This window comes from Medicago sativa, chromosome 5 (assembly GCF_051527215.1).
Source record: "Medicago sativa cultivar Bolivia chromosome 5, Bolivia_mono, whole genome shotgun sequence".
Classification (NCBI taxonomy): domain Eukaryota; kingdom Viridiplantae; phylum Streptophyta; class Magnoliopsida; order Fabales; family Fabaceae; genus Medicago; species Medicago sativa.
In genome coordinates, this window is record NC_140753.1 from 2,512,937 (window position 1) to 2,532,661 (window position 19,725).

The 19,725-nt window shown below is 32.4% G+C and overlaps 4 pseudogenes across 1 annotated transcript; 1 reads left to right on the forward strand and 3 right to left on the reverse strand.

Annotated features, from left to right (window-relative positions):
- Positions 1–3,496: 3,496 nt before the first annotated feature.
- On the reverse strand, positions 3,497–3,847 carry LOC146919100 (ethylene-responsive transcription factor ERF021 pseudogene; annotated as a pseudogene).
- Positions 3,848–6,029: 2,182 nt separating this feature from the next.
- LOC146919101 (putative sugar phosphate/phosphate translocator At3g11320 pseudogene) lies at positions 6,030–6,992 on the forward strand (annotated as a pseudogene).
- Positions 6,993–8,599: 1,607 nt separating this feature from the next.
- On the reverse strand, positions 8,600–9,909 carry LOC146919102 (ethylene-responsive transcription factor ERF022-like; annotated as a pseudogene).
- A 2,820-nt stretch (positions 9,910–12,729) lies between these two features.
- LOC146919103 (ethylene-responsive transcription factor ERF021 pseudogene) lies at positions 12,730–13,534 on the reverse strand (annotated as a pseudogene). The gene has a single exon (XR_015011347.1). The product of XR_015011347.1 is annotated as an ethylene-responsive transcription factor ERF021 pseudogene (transcript).
- Between the last annotated feature and the right edge of the window lie 6,191 nt (positions 13,535–19,725).

A 19,725-nucleotide genomic window follows, 5' to 3' on the forward strand; every position in this document is an offset into this window, starting at 1 on the left:
GTCATTTCTTGCTGTCTTCCTTAGCTGTTATTTCTTTTCTCTTTTGTTTCTTTGTGAACAATATTCTGTTGGTTTTTATTTTAGCACATGAACTCATATTTTATTTTATGTTATAAGCACTTTGTTAAGTATTTTGGATATTGATGTATGGTAACTTTTATTTCGTTTTAATTAGTATTATTATGTTCGTATTTATATTAGTATGGTTTAATTTTATTTTGTAGTATAATAATGTGTTAAGCATTTTTCAAGTACTTTAGTTGGTTTTAATTTAAAAATTGTGGAAGTTTCTTGCGTATCACTCTTGCTTAATTTCAAATCTCAGATGATTGATAACAATTCATAGTTGTGATTAAAGCGCAAAGCCAAGGTACAAGTTTCCAGTTTTTCTAGGTTTTTACTTGAATATGGAATGAGTACTTTGCGCAAATTTCATTTCATTTAGTTCTTTACAATAATTTATTTGTTTGTGAACCACGTAGTACTAGCCTAAAGTGAGGAAACCTCAAATGTTTGTACATATGCAAGGAGACCGGTATTCATTGTTTAACTCAGTTGTTTTATGTTAAATCCAATAATTGTTTTTAATTGTGTGAAGGCATGGAAGTGATCAAGGCACATTTTTTGTTATTGAGTGAAACTTACTTGACCACAAATAGCCTACCTTGTGAGTAGAGCGAGTATTTGCTAACCCACTTGAGCCAAATGAATCGGAGTCCTCAATTATGAACTGTCAAGTCATAAGCACCATGCTTGATGAACTTGCCCTTAAATTTAAACCCAGTTCATTTTTGACGCACTTTAGGACTCTGAGTTGTTTTTAATTGTTGAACCCCAAACTTTCAATGTTATTTGTCCCTTTTGCCTTAGAGTAAAGGAACATTCAAATAGGGTATTTGTTGATTCAAGTTGGGGAGAGAAGGTAGATGTAAATCTTATGTCAAGTACTATGGTGTAAATTTATCTTTGATCAAGACAACATGTTGATGTAAATACAAAAGAAAAGAAAAGCTATGTGTACATGAAAAGAAAAAGAAAAAGAGAAAAAGAAAGAAAAATCCAAAAAGAAAATAAGTTGTCAAGATCAAAGTGCTTCATGTTTAAGCACCAAGGGTTTGTAATGATTGGTAGATAAGATTGTGAATTTTAATGGTTGATACAAGGAATGTTACTCTTTGATAGGCTTTTTGATTTCAATTGCCCCACATATGACATTTCTTTTATAGCCAAGCCAAGTTATAACCCTCAAAGACCTTTTGATCCATGTTTTTATGCCTTTTGAAATGATATTTGGATGGACACATAACTTGATTGGAATGTTAACTTGATTGCCGGATGTGTGTTCATAACCCTCATTCATTTGATTTCAATTGTTTATCTACTTTCATAGAAGTGTGTTAGGTGTGGTTCGTAAATAAATATATTATTATTTTGAAATGTTTGACATGAACTTTGTACTTAGGACTCATCTCATGTTAGTAGTAGAATTTTAGATTAGTTGGAAACTTAGACTTGCCCGCGCATTCACTTTTAAATCATTCATCTGAAGATGTTTTCAAAGCCTTGTGTACTTGTGTCTTGTTATTTACTTGTTTGATTTTCAATCCTTTGTTTGAGGACAAACAAAGAGTTAAGTTGGGGAGAGTGATGAATGTCATAAAAATGTTAAATTCATGATATATTTCATACACTTTTTGTTACTTGTTTTACAAGTTATTGAAGGAAAAGCCGAGAAATAAGCGTTAAATGCCTTATTACGCTTTACTTATCATTACTCTATCCTTTTGTGCAGGAATTAGTCCAAGACATTGATCAAAGAAGCAAAATCATGAAAAAGTACTGTTTGGGCAGAAGCTGATCCAGGAGGATGCAGCTCGCAACCAAACTCGCAACTGCGAGTAGCAGATGCGAGCAACTCGCAACTGCGAGCTCCCTTACTCGCAACTGCGAGTTAGGGCGGTTTGATCCCCTCAGTTATGACGTGGCAGCGTATCATTGGTCCAGGCAAGCAACTCGCATCTGCGAGTGTTGTAGCTCGCATCTGCGAGTTCAGGCAGGGCAGAAGTCTTTATATAGCCACTTGCTACTCTTTGGAGAGGATCTTATCATATCTTAGCTTGATATTTTCTTAGCTTCTCTTAGGTTTTAGTTTAGATATTTTCATAGAGAGAAGTAAGGTAGTTCTTCATAGAGTGATTTTGGTTTTGGAAGTTGGATCTTTATTTCTTTGTTGAGACATCACAAGTGTAATGAATCCTTCCTTTTCAATCCATCCTTGCAAGGCTTCCATGATGATGTGTAGCTAAACACTCTTTGTTAGGATGAGAGGTACTTGATCTTGCTAAACATGTAATCCTTTTGATCTTGCAATATATGATTCTAGCAATTTATATTCAATATTGTTGTTATTCTTGTGTTAATGCTTTCAATAAGATTCAAGATGATTTGGACACAAACTCTTGAATCTAGAGCTAGAGTAGCAATATATCTTAGGTTAACTTCTTTGACAACTTTGTTAATCTTGTGATAATCACCATAATCAAGAGTTTAATGCTTTCGGATGCTTAATCAGGCTGGACACGGTCGATTAAGTTATCCGATCGACTTTGTTATCGTTTAAGGAATTTGGACACGAATGTTTAAACGATAACTTAGAAATAATTATATCACTTTGGACACGAAGGGTAGTTTAGAATTGATTGTGATAATGTTGTTTACAAAGCTAGAATTCGTATGGATCATTAGGTTACGTGTGACGCTTGGTTAAGGAACGCTACTCCTAACAAGTTTCAATCCTTATTTATCTCAACTTTTACTTTTTGCAATTAGTTTAGTTAATTACATTTCAATTCAAACAAACAAGTACTCTTAATACTTTGAATGATAATCGATGTTAAACTGTCATTGATAACGCACTATTCCCTGTGGAGACGATACAAAAATACTTATCTCGTTTGATGCAAAATATACATTCACCAATATCAGTAGAAAAATACGGTCAAAGTAAGTTAGATCAAAATTGCACATTTTCAAATGGATCATCTATTGCGGAACGGAGGAAGTATGTTTTATTTTTTCTTCATATTTAGCTCCCGCGTAATATTTTCGTTAGCTTCGTCACTGAACTTGTCGATTGTATTCTTGAAAAATTGTTTCGGACAACTTTTATATTATTTAATTTAATTCTTTTATAAGAAAAATACTTGGCTACAATTTTTGCACCGTTCACAAACTGTTTAACACCAATATTCAGCGTAATTGCCAAAATCTTACGTCAGAAAATCTATTTTGAAAACATTAAAACGAAGTCGTTTAGCTAAATTTATGTAAAACACATTAAAAAATGAGTGAATAAATAAACACAAAAACAAAGAAGCAAAGGAGGAAACCCAAACATCTGCATCCACATGTTAGGTGAATCCAATGGAGGGTCATCGATGAATATAGTTCTTTTTGGCCCCCTTAATGTTTCTTAGAAACAACACTGCCAGTACTACTATTGACAGTTGACACCTCCTTCAGATGATGATGATCTCCTCTTAAACTCCAATGCTACTTGTTGAGCTGCCACACGCATATCCTTTACTTTGAAGCTTACTGGCACTGGAAGCTTCTCAATCATATCTGGAAAATTGAGCCTTGCGTCGCGTCCTTTGAGGTGAAAAGCTGCTATATCATATGCTATTGCTGCCATTTGTGGTTCTTCATAGGTACCTAACCATATTCTGCTTTTCCTCTCTTGACCCCTTACTTCTGATGCAAATTTCCCCCATTTTCTCTTCCTAACTCCTATATAGGATGCTGCTGGTGTTGGAGGAGGAACATTCACATGTTCTTGCTCTTGCATGATGTTTGATTCTTCCTTTGGTTCTAGATAATTTAGTTGTAATTTGATAAGAGAAAACTGTGAGAGAGTGAGGATCATATATATATATATATATATATATATATATATATATATATATATAGTGCAAATAATTTATTATTACAAAATTGTTATCGTGTTTGAAGCGTGAAAAAGAAAAAAGAGGTAAGCTTCCTGGTAGGCACGTACATGAGTTGAAATTCCAGCCCACATTGAGAATCTACAATTGTTTTACAAGATATATATATATATATATATATATATATATATATATATATATATAGGGGACATATCTAGTGAGAATGCCTTTCTTATATGAGAATGGTAGGAATACCTATGGACCCTTAGATCAAAAATAGATGGTTGAGATTAAAAGTCTCACATGTGCCTCTCCTTATTCTATTCTTTATCAGAAACCCATTCAACTTCATCTTCTTCATCCCACCAAAGTCTATGATATCGTTCTCCTACTGATTTTATAGCAACACCTTCAAATTAAAAACAATGCTCTCCAAAAATAAAGAAATCAAAGACAGACGTCCTTTAATTTAAAGGAATTTCTGTTTGTTTTTCTTATCTGAATAGTCGAACATATGAATAATCAACCAAAATTAAAAAAAAAATCTCATAGCGATTCAGGAGCTTTCTTTTTCTTAATATGGCAAATGTGGTCACTACCAGAGAAATAAATCATAGCCAATTGGAATAAAAACTAGCAATTTGGGAAAAAGAGGATTTGGGAAATTCCACGAGAATGGAACCAATTTATTTATAATACAATAATGAAAAAGAAGATTGTTACTCGATTATTATCAACGATGCCATTCAATTCTCATTTCCAAAAACGGTGGTCGGTAGAACGGATGCAGGTGTTGTTGCTCAACAACATTGCGATTAAAAAAAATTGTGGGATGGAGAAGATGAAGTTGAATAGGTTTCTTCTGATAAAGAATAGAATAAGGAGAGGCACATGTGAGACTTTTAATCTCAACCATCTATTTTTGATCTAAGGGTCCATAGGTATTCCTACCATTCTCATATAAGAAAAGCATTCTCACTAGATATGCCCCCTATATATAACTTGTCTATTAAGGAGAAGTCATAAAATTATGGTTTCTTTGTTTGCCAATATAATATCATATGTTACTTATAAAAAAATCACACATGATCAAATTTGATATCTCAAACATGAAACATTTGGGATGAAGTCATATTATACTACGAAAGCCAAATTCAAATTAAGGTTAACGTCAATCTCAAACACCAAAAAACAACCCAAAATAAAAAAACAAATACCAAAAGTAAAATAATCCTTATACAATAGATGAATTAAAAATCTTTCATTTAAAATAAATTCATTCTTCATTCATTATTAATTGATTTCATTCATGATCGTACATAACTTATTCATTCAAAATCAAAATCTTGAAAATTCATTAATTCATACCTGAAGTGAAGTGAGGCGAATCGGATCCCAAGTCATTCATTCTTCTACGTTTTTCTCCTGCGATTTAGGGTTTTATATGTTAATTATTTAGTTGATTATTTATATTGGAAAATATCATAATATCATATAAAAATATTTGGTCTAATATTGATAGTGTGATACGGTGAGAGAATAAAAATATTTGGAATCATAATATCATAAAAATATTTGGTCTAATATTAAAAGTGTGATACCGTGTGAGAACAAAAACATTTGGTTGGTTTAATTGAACAAAAATATTTGGTTTAATTTTACAAAAATATTTGGAATCACAATATCATAAAAACATTTGGTCTAATATTAAAAGTGTGATATGGTGTGAGAACAAAAACATTTGCTTTTTAATTTGTCAAAAAAAAAAAATTGGCTTAATATTAAAAGTGTGATACGGTAGTGAGAGAACAAAAATATTTGGTTTAATTTCCTCAAAAATAAAATAAAATATTTGGTTTAATTTTACAATTTTGAACCAACATTATCATGTTACTTGAATCTCAAGGTTCACTTTTTACATAAACCCTAGAGTCGTAAAAAATTCATACAACACATCCCTGATCCTTGTTCTATCGTACGTGTCCAAGGTACTCTTATTATTCTAAAGTTTAATCTCTCACCAATAATTAACATCGTTTACACGTTTACTCTTAATTGAAATAATCCATCAATCTCATCCCCATCATGAAATCATTACACGTTTCTGAAGATCAAAAGGGTTCCAAAGTGAAGGGTTCAACCCGTTTCTTCACAATAGGTCTTGTAACAGCATGGTACTCTTCCAACATTGGTGTTCTTCTATTGAACAAGTACTTGCTAAGCACTTATGGTTTCAAGTACCCTATTTTTCTTACCATGTGTCACATGATAGCATGTTCTTTATTTAGTTATGTTGCTATAGTATGGATGAAGGTTGTTCCTATGCAAACTATTCAATCTAAGGTTCAATTCTTCAAGATCTCTGCTTTAAGTTTGATTTTTTGTATTTCTCTTGTGTTTGGAAACATTTCACTTCGTTATATTACCGTGTCTTTTAATCAGGCTATTGGCGCTACTACGCCTTTTTTCACCGCCATTTTTGCTTATATTATGACTTTTAAGAGGGAGGGTTTGCTCACTTATCTTACACTCATTCCTGTTGTTACTGGCGTGGTTATTGCTACTTGGGGCGAACCGAGTTTCCATTTATTTGGATTCATTATATGTGTTGTGGCTACAGCTGCAAGAGCCCTAAAATCAGTACTACAAGGAATTTTGCTTTCTTCTGAAAGAGAGAAGCTGAATTCAATGAACCTCCTCCTTTACATGGCTCCAATGGCAGCGGTTTTCCTACTTCCCGCCACGCTGATAATGGAGGAAAATGTGGTTCGCATCACGTTGGATCTCGCTAGAGACGATGCCAAGATAATCTGGTATCTTCTATTTAACTCGGCTCTTGCGTATTTTGTCAACCTGACCAATTTTTTGGTCACGAAACATACAAGTGCTCTTACTCTTCAGGTGCTAGGGAATGCTAAAGGTGCTGTAGCTGTAGTAGTTTCAATCCTAATATTTAAAAATGCAGTTTCAGTCATTGGAATGATGGGTTATGGGCTCACGGTCTTTGGAGTAATACTTTACAGCAAAGCCAAAAAGAGAACCAAGTGATAGCGCGAGTAACACGTTAAACATATCTTAAAATTACATTTTGCCGTAGAGGTGTTCGAACCATGATAGCGCGAGTTCAAAATCTAATATTCGGATTTCTAAAATTGATTTTTTGCTACTCAGATTAAAAAATCGAAAAGAGGTAAATTTGGCAAAACAAAATCACTTTGGGAGTTTTCGCGAGAAACGTGGGGTATGGGAAAATAATTTCAAGTACTATGCAAATGCAACAATAGTTTAAAAAGTCGCCAGGCCCACGGAAAACCCTACATTTTCTATGAATGATTTGTGAACTTGTCGATTGTATTCTTGAAAAATAGTTTCCGACAACTTCTATTTTTTTTTCCTACAACTTCTATATTATTTAATTTTTTCTTTAACAAGAAAAATACTTAGCTACAATTGCCAAAATCTATTTTGAAAACATTAAAACGAAACCGTTTAGATAAATTTATGTTAAACGCATACAAAAATGAGTGAGTAAATAAACAAACACAAAAACAAATAAGCAAAGGATGAAAAAAAAATGGAACACAAAATATAAAAGAAAATTGACCAATAAAATTAATTAAATCTTAAATCAAGATTTAATTATAATGATCAGTTGGTTTATGTACCGTCCATTTAGGGCCCAATTGATTAAAGCACATTATATAGAGTATTATTTTTCCCATCCTATAGGTTTCTCGCGCGCCCTGCGTTTTTTTTCCAAAAATACCCTTGTGCATTCTGGATTTTAAAATCCGGATTCATGTTTACTATTTCGGATTTTATAATCCGGACAATTCTTATGTATAATCAGTCATCAGACTTTCTCACATATCAGCAGTTTTGAGTTTTGCTTTTAAAAACAACAAAAAAACTAAGTAAAAAAATGTTAAAAACCTGTCAAATAAAATCATAAAAATATAAAAATAGCACAAAAAATTTTAAAAATCAAATAAAACTAATGCAAATTTTTTCGGATTTTTCTGAGAATACGAAAAATGAAAAAAAAAATGAAAAATAGGTCTAAACGATGGAATTTTGGATTTTGAGGGGCGGAATCCCGTAAGAAGTCCCTTCTACAGGAGTCATGTTCCTTGAATTTTTTCTGATTTTCTGGGGAAGTTTCGGAGCAATCCGATCAAGTAGCCCGAAAACCCGATTTTTGACTAAGAACAGGTAACAATGACCCAAAAATAGAAGGATGAGAGTTAGGAAGATTAATATTGTCCCTAAAATGACTATCCATGTTACAAACATGTTTAGAATTTGTACTGATACAGTTCGGATTATATAATACAAACTGTTTTACCTTGAAAAAGGGTGTTTAGGGGGTTTCCGGATTATGTAATCCGGAAACATCATGTAACCCGCCCTATTTTTTGAAGTTTCCGGATTTCAAAATCCGGAAAAATCCGTAACTCCATTTTTCACCCTATAACAAAGGAAAACACCATTCCGGATTATAAAATCCGGAAACCTCAAGGGCATTTTTGGAAAAAACGCAGAGCGCGCGAGAATCCTACAGGGTGGGAAAAGTAATCCTCCATTATATATGCAAGACTGATTCAATGAAGCAAAATGATTTTGTACTATTTATAATATAGTTCATGAGTGAAGCATTAGTTCCAAAATGACTCAAACAAAATTTCTTCCCATTCACTCAACTCTAAAACATTATTTTGATAACTCCCGTATTCATCAAATTGAAATCCAAAAATTTGTACCCACATGTTAGGTGAATCCAAAGGAGTCTCGATGAACATTTCTTTTTAGGCCCCATCATTGTCTCTTAAAACAACACCGCCATTACTGCTATTGATACCCCTTTTTAAACAACAATGCTGCTTGTTGAGCTGCCACACGAATATACTCTACTTTGGAGCTTACAAGAATATAAAACCTCAACACGACCCTTTAATTTCAAAGGGAAAATAAGATTGAGGAAACAAACAATTAAAGTTCGGTGAAGCAGGAGCATCGTTAAGAAATGCATCAAAATCGATAGATCGAATTTCAAGAGATAAAGCTAAAATGCATAAAAATCTAAGAGTGTGTGATGTAAGTTGAAAATGAGAATTTACAAGGTGGGGATTTGAGATAAGAGAAAAACATAACTTACAAACGCATTTGAAACGTATGAGATACTTCACTGGTAACCTCAACAGAATTTGAATGATCAGTTCCTGAGGAAGATCCATGCTCTACAACGTTATTCTTCACACTGCTTTGATGAAACCTTAATTTTACAAACAGTGAAGAAGATAAAATGCGGGTTACCAGTGAAGAATTACACCGTTTGTAAAATTAGGGTTTCATCAAAGTAGTGCGAAGAATAACGTTGTAGAGCATGGATCTTCGGCAGGAACTGATCATTCAAATTTTGTTGAGGTTACCAATGAAGTATCTCATACGTTTCAAATGCGTTTGTAAGTTATGGTTTTCTCTTATCTCAAATCCCCACTTTGCAAATTCTCATTTTCAACTTACAACACACACTCTTAGATTTTTATGCATTTCAGCTTTATCTCCTGAAATTCGATCTATCGATTTTAATGCATTTCTTAACGATGTTCCTGCTTCATCGAACTTTAATTGTTTGCTTCCTCTGTCTTATTTTCCTTTTGAAATTAAAGCGTCATGTAGAGATTTTATATTCTTGTACCGACATTGGAAGTTTCTCAATCATATCAGGAAAATTGAGCCTTGTGTCACGTCCTTTGAGGTGAAAAGCTGCTATATCATATGCAGCTGCTGCCATTTGTGGTTCTTCATAGGTACCTAACCATATTCCGATGTTCCTCCCTTGATCCCTTATTTTTTATGCAAATTTCCCCCATTTTCTCTTCCTAACTCCCATATATGATGATGCTGGTGTTGGAGGAGGAACATTCACATGTTCTTGCTCTTGCGTGATGTTTGATTCTTCCATTGGTTTTAGATAGTTCAGTGTAATTTGATAGGACAAAATAGTGACAGAGTGAGGAACATTTGTGTGTGTGTGTGTGTGTGTGTGTGTGTGTGTGTGTGTGTATTCGATGCACTTCATTGAGAGATTAAATGTTACATAAGAATCGAACCCAACAAAATATCTTGGGGGCTGAACCAAACCCAACAAAGCTAAGTAAAATGATACGTAGGCATATCAAACCTATTTGAATAAATCCAGGACATATAGACCACATTGAGAATCTACAATTGTTTTACAAAATATTAAAAAAAAAACTTATCTTTTATCGGAATTTCATAAGATTACGGTTTCTTCGTTTGCCAATATAATATTATATGTTACTTATAAAAAAAAATCACACAAAACCAAATTTAATGTCTCAAACATGAAACATTTATGATGAAAATCATATTATATTATGAAAGTTAAATACAAATTAAGATTAGCTTCAATCTCAAACACCAAAAAGCATCCCAAAATAAAAAACAAATATCAAAAGTAAAATAATCCTTATACAGCAGATGAAATAAAAAATCATTCATTCAAATTCATTCTTCATTCAGTAATTGATTTCATTCATAATCATACACAACTCATTCATTCAAAATCAAAATCTTGAAAATTCAGTAATTCATACCTGAAGTGAAGTGAGCCGAATCGAATCCAAAGTCATTCATGCTTTTGCGTTTTTCTTCTACAATTTAGGGTTTTGTGTTTTGCTTATGCGTTTTATACGTTTTATTTCTCAGTTTTACGTTTTGGTTGACTGGGCTGGACCATAGTCTGATAAATGTTTGGGCCCTCTTTGTACTTTTTGCTTTGTATACCTATATATAAAACAAGTCTTGCTATATACATCCCCTATAAAAAATTGGCCCCCTTATAGCCATGGGACCTAGGCCATCGCACCTTGGGTGTATGCCTAGGACTGGGCCTACATGAGCGAAGGCAACAACTGTAACCGTTTGAATATGACTCGACTTTGATGGAAAATCTCCACTTTGATATCCGTACCTCCGATTACATTTCATTAATCAAAAACATTTTTTTAATTTATTTTTTACAAATTCATTTATTTAATACTTAATTATACACTTCAAATTTTAATATCCTCTCATAGGAGAATATGATTTCAATACAATTTTATTTTTATATTGTTTAATAATTGTTATTTTATATTTGGTGAGGACGGATGCGAGGCGGGGGAATTTGGGACATTTTACCTCATACCCCAACAATTAAACCTCTACCCCAACAAATAATCCAAAATACCAATTTTAACCCTTTTAAAAATTTCACCCACTCACCCCATCAGTTTTTCCAGAATTTATATACAGAATGCTTGAATAAAGTTTTTCTTCATCAGTTTTTCCACTCTATACCCGTTATTGATTATCGTCCTTAATTTGTTTCTTGATAAAAAGAATTAAAAACAAAAACAAGAATTGTAATCTTAAGGATAAGAGATTAGGATTTTACAACAAGAATTCAATTCAATTGATTGGTCTCCCGTGACAACGAATCAAGGGCTGTCATCACTTGATCTTGAGGAGACAACTACATATCCAATTGTTAATTTTTTGGGAGAAAAAAAATTAGGGTTTCTTGATATGGTAAAAGGATAATATTGGTGTCATCAAGATGCTGGATGAGGCCGTTGGATTAAGGTAAACTTTGGTGTTGTTTGAATGAGGGAAATTGATATGTAAAATACAGAAAAATTACATGCTATTAGAAATGAGTTTGGATTGAGGAGTAAGGATAGCAAGAAGATGAGACAAAGAAAAACTTTTCCGGAAAAGTGAAATGAGGGGGTGAGTGGGTATGATTTTTGAAAGGGTTAAAATTGGTATTTTCAATAATTTGTAGGGGTAGGAGTATAATCGTTGGGGTATAAGGTATAATTTCCGGGAATTTGACATTCATTGGGGACAAAGATAACGATCCAAATTTCAACTCTTAACATAGCCACAATTCCTATTTGAACTCTAATATGATTTGCTTATTGTATTTTTGATCAAAAATAGTTTCCAACGGTTTCTATATTATATAAGTTTTTTCAAAAGGTGTATCTTGCCGGGGAGTGAAACAAGAACTCATCCCTTATGACTCTCAATTCCTATTTCTCACACCCACAACCACCAAATCATCTTTATAACCTCATTCATGGGTTAAGGTTGCCAAAATCATCTTTATAACCTCATTCATGGGTTAAGGTTGCCAATGTATATATGAGTTTATGTGTAACACTTTTATTTTTATTTTTCTTTCTGTTTATGGTTGTCGTGTAAGGTACTAAGGTGACTTGAAATACTCACACCTCATTTTAAAGTTCAACAAATGAAATTCTTATTTTCATTTGGTATCTTGGACGGGATTTGATAAACTAATAAGGGAAATGAGTGAACAAATATTACTCCCTCCGTCTCTAAATAAGTAGTCGCTTAAGGTTTGCGCACGATTATTAAGGAAATGATTAATCGTGTTGATTTCAATGGTAAAATTAGTATCATTTACTAAACCACCCTTATTAATTGTGTAGTTAGTTGAGTAGTTAAGTTGGATGAAATTCAATAAATAAGGGTATGATATTGGGAAAAAATAATAAATGTTGCATTAGTATTCTAAAGTGACAATTATTTTGAGAAAAAGAAAAAATGTTAAAGAGACAAATATTGTGAGACAGGGAGTAATTAAGTAAATGGATTTTTGTAGGTGTAATTATTGAATTGGATTATCATATGAAAAAAAATACATACAAAAACATCGAAGCTAAGAGGAAAAAAATGGAACATAAAATATGATAGAAAATTGACCAATAAAATTAATTAAATCAATCATTTTGCTTCATTGAATCGGTCTTACTTATATATTGTGCTTTATTAAATTGGGCCCAAAATAGAGGGTACATAAATTAGTTGATTATTATAATTAAATCTAGTACTATATATTATATAATTCATGAGTGAATCATTAGTCCCACAATGACTCATACTGAATTTCTTCCCATTCACTCAACTCTAAAACATTATTATCATAATTCCTATATTCATCAAATTGAAATCCAAACATTTGCATCGACATCTTAGGTGAATCGAAAGGAGCCTCATTGATTGCTTGAATTTGAGAAGGTGAAAGGCCAACCCTAGCAGGAGCAACACTGCCATTATTGCTATTGCTATCACTATTGTTAATGCTATTGACACCTCCTTCAGATGATGATGATGATGATGGTTTCCTCTTGAACTGCAATGCACCTTGTTGAGCTGCCACACGAATATCCTCCGCTTTGGAGCTTGCTGGCATTGGAAGTTTCTCAATCATATCAGGAAAGTTAAGCCTGGCTGCGTGTCCTTTGAGATGAAAAGCTGCTATATCATATGCTGCTGCTGCCATTTGTGGTTCTTCATAGCTCCCTAACCATATTCTACTTTTCTTCCCCGGCTCTCTTATTTCTGATACAAATTTCCCCCATTTTCTTTTCCTAACTCCTATATAGGATATTGTTGGTGTTGGAGGAGCAACATTCACATGTTCTTGCTCTTGCATGTTGTTTGATTCTTCCATTGTAAATTAATTGGACAAAACAGTGAGAGAGTAAGGTTCATATATATAATGCAAGTAAGTTATAACAAAGATTGTGTTAGTGTTTAAAAGGTAAAACAAAAGAGGTAAGCTTCTTCGTAGGAAGGTACGTGAGTGGAAATATGCTGTCAGTGAGAGAGCAATATATCGCCACGTTTACTTGATTTATGCATTATTGAATTACTATAGTACATCAATTTTGTGATGTCACATATAGATTTGTATTTTTGTTTTGTGTAAGACTTCAATTTTGTTGTGGTATTGATTACTACATGTCCTTCTAACAAATAAAAAATGTTTCAATTTGTATTTTATTTTACAACATCAATCAAGTATTCCGTTTCACTTATCCTAGGATTATTGGCAGGGGTGGATCTGAACTTTCAATATCAGTGTGACAATTTTTTTTGGTCAAATAATTAAATAATATTAAATTTAATAAGAAGTTATATTAAAAATAGTTGTAGCAAGCAAAATTACAAAGAAAATAATCTATTTGTTGAAAATGAACTAAAATTATATCATTACTCATTGTTCTAAGAACATCTCTTTATATATAGGTTACAAGAGATGTCAAATGACCTCTTACAGGATACCCGTGCATACAGACATGTGAGTGTGTTGCGCTCTTTTTTGGAAGCAAGTCGCAATTGCATAGAAATTATAAAAAAAATCTTTGTATTGATATATGAATAAAAATATAGACATGTGTATAAATTAAAAAAAAATTGGTCCCCGTATTAATATATAAGTTAAAATATAAACACATGTATAAATTAAAAATAAATAGGTTCTCTTATACAAGTAAAATTATAGACATGTGTATAAATTACAATTATAATATGTCCCTGTATTAATATATGAGTAAAAATATAGACGCATGTATAAACATAAAAAAAATAAATTAGGTGTTTGTATTAATATATGAGTAAAAATATACAATGAGCCGATAAAAAAAATTAAAAAAATAAATAAATCGGACCTGAACTGGTGTGGCACTTGCCACACCATGCCTTGTTCAGGTCCGCCCCTGATTATTGGTTAAAAATTTGTTCTTCTACCTTGAATACTTAAGTGAGTTTGCTACGATAAGAACCTTTAATTTTCTCACTTTATATTTTACTTATTATACAAGATTCTTGCCCATTCTTTATATGTTTGCTATTTATTATTCTTGATATTTATTTCCAATTCTTTATTTATTTCTTTAAGGATAGGTAATTTTATAAAGTCAGTCAAAAAAATTATTTCTCATATAAACTAATTTATATTTCTTAATTTATGTACCGTGTAAATGTGACATATATTTTGTACAATTTGTGATGTCACAATCACATACAACGATACTCTTGTCAAAAATCACATACAACGATGAAAATAATTGGTTAGAGACTTCGATTTTGTTGGTAGTATTAGTTAATAAACTTATCCTGTAATTTTCACTCTAGGGTTGAATTTGTAGGGAAAATTTCATATTGTTAATATTTTTTTCTTCTTTTTTTAAAGAAAAGATTCTTACGTTTTTGTTTTAAAAGAAGACCGAACTTTTTGTAGTACTTCATGTTTGTTGAACGACAAGGTTTTGGTGAGTGAATGAAGCTACGTACCTAGTTCATATATCTATACTATATATAAAGAAAATAGCATCGTTCAACTTTTTTGGGTTGGTTTTTTCTCCTTCTAAAATTACCTTCAATTTTCAATACAAATATCACATATAGCAAATAGATAAGATTAAATTCAAATATTAAAATAAAATGTAACAAATTGTATATGTCCGAATTTTTCCTCATTATTTTAAAAAAAGATAATGAACGAGAGTGAATTCAAATATTAAAAAAATGTAATAAAGACAATTTTTTTGTTACCACATAAAATATATCGTGTAACAAACACGACATGAGTATATGTCCAATTTTTTCTTTTATCCTTAAAAAAAGTGTAACAAACTAGATCAAATATATGTCACTGTGAATATAATCAATAAGAAAATATTCGTTATTTTATTTTTATTTTATACACATGCAAACCAAAATACGTCAAGTTGATAAATAATTTAGTTATATGCTTTGACAATAATTTGTAGATAAATCGACATACGATTAATTTCCATTAATATTAAAAAATTTAAAAATAATTTATAATCAAAGTATACACACAAGTTAGCGCGGTAAAAAGAACGGACAGACGGACAAGGTAGTGTATGTGTATGTCTTTCCGCTAGTTTAACATAAAAGAATTAACAAATAACAAATAAAAGAAAAACTATAGAAGTTTTGTAAAAAAAAAAACATCAAAGTTCACTTATTTTATATATGTTCTTCAGAAGTCCTCTGCCTTCTTCAAAATTCAAACCACTCACATATACATATGCATGCATACGCTTCGTTGTTGGTGAAGATCTATGATTTAAAGTAGCATATTCCTAACATTTCCTTTTAACATGTGCTTAGAGAGGGAAACTGTCACGCATATTTTTAACCAAACTCGTCCGTTCTTTAAGGTTGGGTGTGACATTTTGACCGACTCCTCCATTAGAATTGAAGTGAGTGTCGAAACTTGATGCCCCAGATTGAGCCTTGTTTGTGGGTTTTTTCCTTTTATCTTTTTTCCTTAATATATGTTTCCACACGTGTTGAGTTTCCAAAACCTAGATCACCAAATAAATCGATCTGTCTTTCGTCCATGTGCATGGCTCCACGCGCAGATAATTCTATTCTATTCTATTATCTTGAGCGCGCAAGACAAAGTCTCCAAATTAATAAATCTGATTATATTATGGGTATTAATTAAACAAACTCTTCAAATTATATACTACTAGTGCGTGCATACATATACTACGTAGCACATATTTACTTTCTTACACATTTGTAAAATTTGTCAAGCTTTTATTTTCAAATGTCATGTTGGCTTATGCTGCTTCTAGTTCTTTTTAATTTTATCTAAAAAGTGGTATATACTTTTTACACATTTATAAATGTAAGAATAAACAATTAGTTAGATTAATAATCAAATAAAAATAGAATTAATGAAAGGGTACAAATTGTTTACTACTATAAACTTTTTTAATGTGACAAAGTCATATGTGTGTGTAAACATGGAGCGGACTTTGTACTAAAGTAAACGGCGGTGCTCCATGCATTTACCTACCACCCAACAACACGGTGTATATTGGTGGTCGTTTCCTTCAAAAATTGGTGGTCGTTATGGTTTCAACGGTAATGACTTTGGATTTCATTTTTTTATCAATTATTTAGTAGTGGTTTAAAACTTTGTTCACTGTCAAATTAATTAGTCAATCGCTGAACTAGTAAAAGTAAAAGCATATGGTGTCAGGTGGCATTTAGCATGGGAAAGGGTAATTGTTTCCCACCATGGGAAAGTTGATTTATTACCACTAGATTAAAGAGGTACACTGATCATAATATAGGCAGTCCACACTGTATATTTTTTCACTTTGTCTTCAACCTCACCACCACCACCCTCCTTTTCACCACCACCACCAAACTCAAGCCAAGGCTCATTTTACTCCAAAAAACACTCTAATAGGCACCCATTGCCTAGGAGCTTCAGCTACCATAAATCATAATCACTTGTTCAGATCTAATCTTCAAACATACTAAATAAATAGAGACATTATAATCAACGCATCAATAGCTCAACCACACCAAGAACATAACAAACTCAGATCTGGAATTTCATGAAAGGACAAATTTGTTGGTCTTTTTTTAGAATAAAATAAAATAAAAAGCATTGATGATGAATGTGGTAGTTTTTTTAATTTTGAGAGAAAAAAAACGTTGATTTTCTTCCAAATATTAAGTCTGCTAAGCTCCTAAGTATTTCCCCTCAGTTCATACTTCATAGTTTGCAGAAACAGTAACTTGTTCCATATTAAAGGCATGACATATTCAAGTGGTTCACCACAAGAATCGTAGAATTCCTTAAGAAACGAGAGTGACAGCGAGTGGGGAGAGAAGAATGGTTGTGGAGAAAAGACTGTATGGAAAGAAAAAAATATAGTGATGAGAGTGTATGATAATAGTCTGTGCCAGATTTAATCCAATGGCTGGAATCAACTTTCCCATGGTGGGAAACAATTACCCTTTCCCATGCTAAACCCCACCATGGTGTCAATCACTTCAACAAATTGTAAGATAGTAGCTGTTGAAACTCGTTTTAAGACTTTAGACGTGTTACACTTCTATGAGTTCTATCTGATTTTTTTTCTCCAACTAAACAGTTCATAGCAATAAAGCACATTGCCTTCAAAAATAAACAGCAAAGCAAACCGATAAAAATATAAATATTTGAATAACTAAAAAATAAACATTTTAATATAACAATTAAATCGTAATAAATAATAATTAAAATAAACACTTTAATATAACAATTAATCAAAAACATCAAAAGTGCTATCCATCAGCTATTAGATAAAGTGAAGTTACATTCATTTTGGCGGATGAAGAAAACAAATATTAATATTCGTTTAAATTTTCATATGTGGTTGTCGAGTTCGTTTATTTGTTTGAGCGTCGGTTAAGTTGTTGTAATTTTGTTTACTTTGTGACTTGTTTGATTGTATACTTTTGAGGTCCTTTTTGGCACATCTTGTGTTATTAAGGATACTTCTTTGATCGTAATATATTCCATTTTTACTTGTTAAAAAAAATATAAATGTTAAATCCTTATAAAAAAAATATAAATATTAAATCGTTAAAAAACAATAATTAAAATAAACATATAAACTTTTTAAGATAACAATTGAATTGTAAAAAAGACAGTAATTAAATAAAACTAAAAAAGTATACTTATTACGACGTCAATCCAAAGCAAGCAGACTTTGTGTCTACCGAAATTCGGTAGAAACGACGGGCCAATAGGGCCCCCAGGAAAACCCTCCGGTCCGGGTGCAACTTAAGGTACAACATGCTACTCAGCATCACGATCTTGATGTTAGGGATGCTCATTCCGAGACTCCTCTTGATGCTACTCATATTGTGTAGGGTCCACTATCTGGGACAGACCTGTCTAGGACAAGGACCCATCCCCACTCTTACGTCCGTCGTCGCGTCCCTTTCTAATAGGAGGGCGCGTTGCCACCCTATCTTCCTGTGCACTGGATGTCATCGTCTCCTTGTTGAGTCTCTGCCTGTTTGGGTTGTCAGACATATCTACACAACATAAAACAATATAAAAAATCAAACAATTTTCCTTTGAGATATTTTATCAAACACCTAGAGTTCAACATAAACATTATGAGTTCATTGTGTCATTTCAATCTCTAAATTACCACATTTGAATGAAACTTACTATAATCAACATCTAAAGTACAATTTTTAACTTATGTGATCATTAACATCCAAAAATTCTAACAATTTCATCAACCCTAAAAACCTAACATTTCACAATTCTATCAAAAAAAAAAATCTAACATTTGAACATTGAAGTTGATTTGCCTAAGTTTGATGAAATTCACACTTGGAGCTCCCAAATTCGTATTCTTTGTTTTGAAACACAGTGTCTTTCTGTTTCTGCACGTGTTGTTCTATAAGAGAACACAATGTGAGTTAAGTCACGTTGGTTCCAAGCGTGTGTTAACTCACATGGGGTTATTTTTGGAAGTTTGGGTGGGAATGAGCAAATTTGTTTGAGAGGAGCGTGTGTTAACTCACATGGGGTTATTTTTGGAAGTTAGGTGGGAATGAGCAAATATGTTTGAGAGAAGAGCAATTTTCATCTCTAAGGGGTATGCTCGAAGAGAATCACTAAGGAAATACATGGGAGTGTGATGTGAGGCAAATCATGTAAACTCTCTGCTTTTGTAAATGAAAACTAAAGAAATTAAAGGAAAAAGTGAAAATAGAGTATAGAAATGGACTTGCGAACTTTTAGTTGGGCTATTAATCAAAGAGATTTACTTTTTCCACCCTACTGCCTTCTTGCGCGCCCTGCGAAAATTCTGAAAATACCCCTGGTCCGGATTACATATTCTGAACCAGATTGTTAGTGTTTCCGGAATATAAAATCTGGACAAATGCGATATGAATATTTTGTATCTTTCTTTGATGTCAAGGGTCTCTGTTGACCGTTATACGACCCCCGCATAAGCTGCAATGCAATTGCAGGGGTCGTATGAGCGGTCAACAATGACCATGACACCACAAACACTCCTAAAAGCTACCTAAAAAACTAATTTTTTTTGAAGAAAAT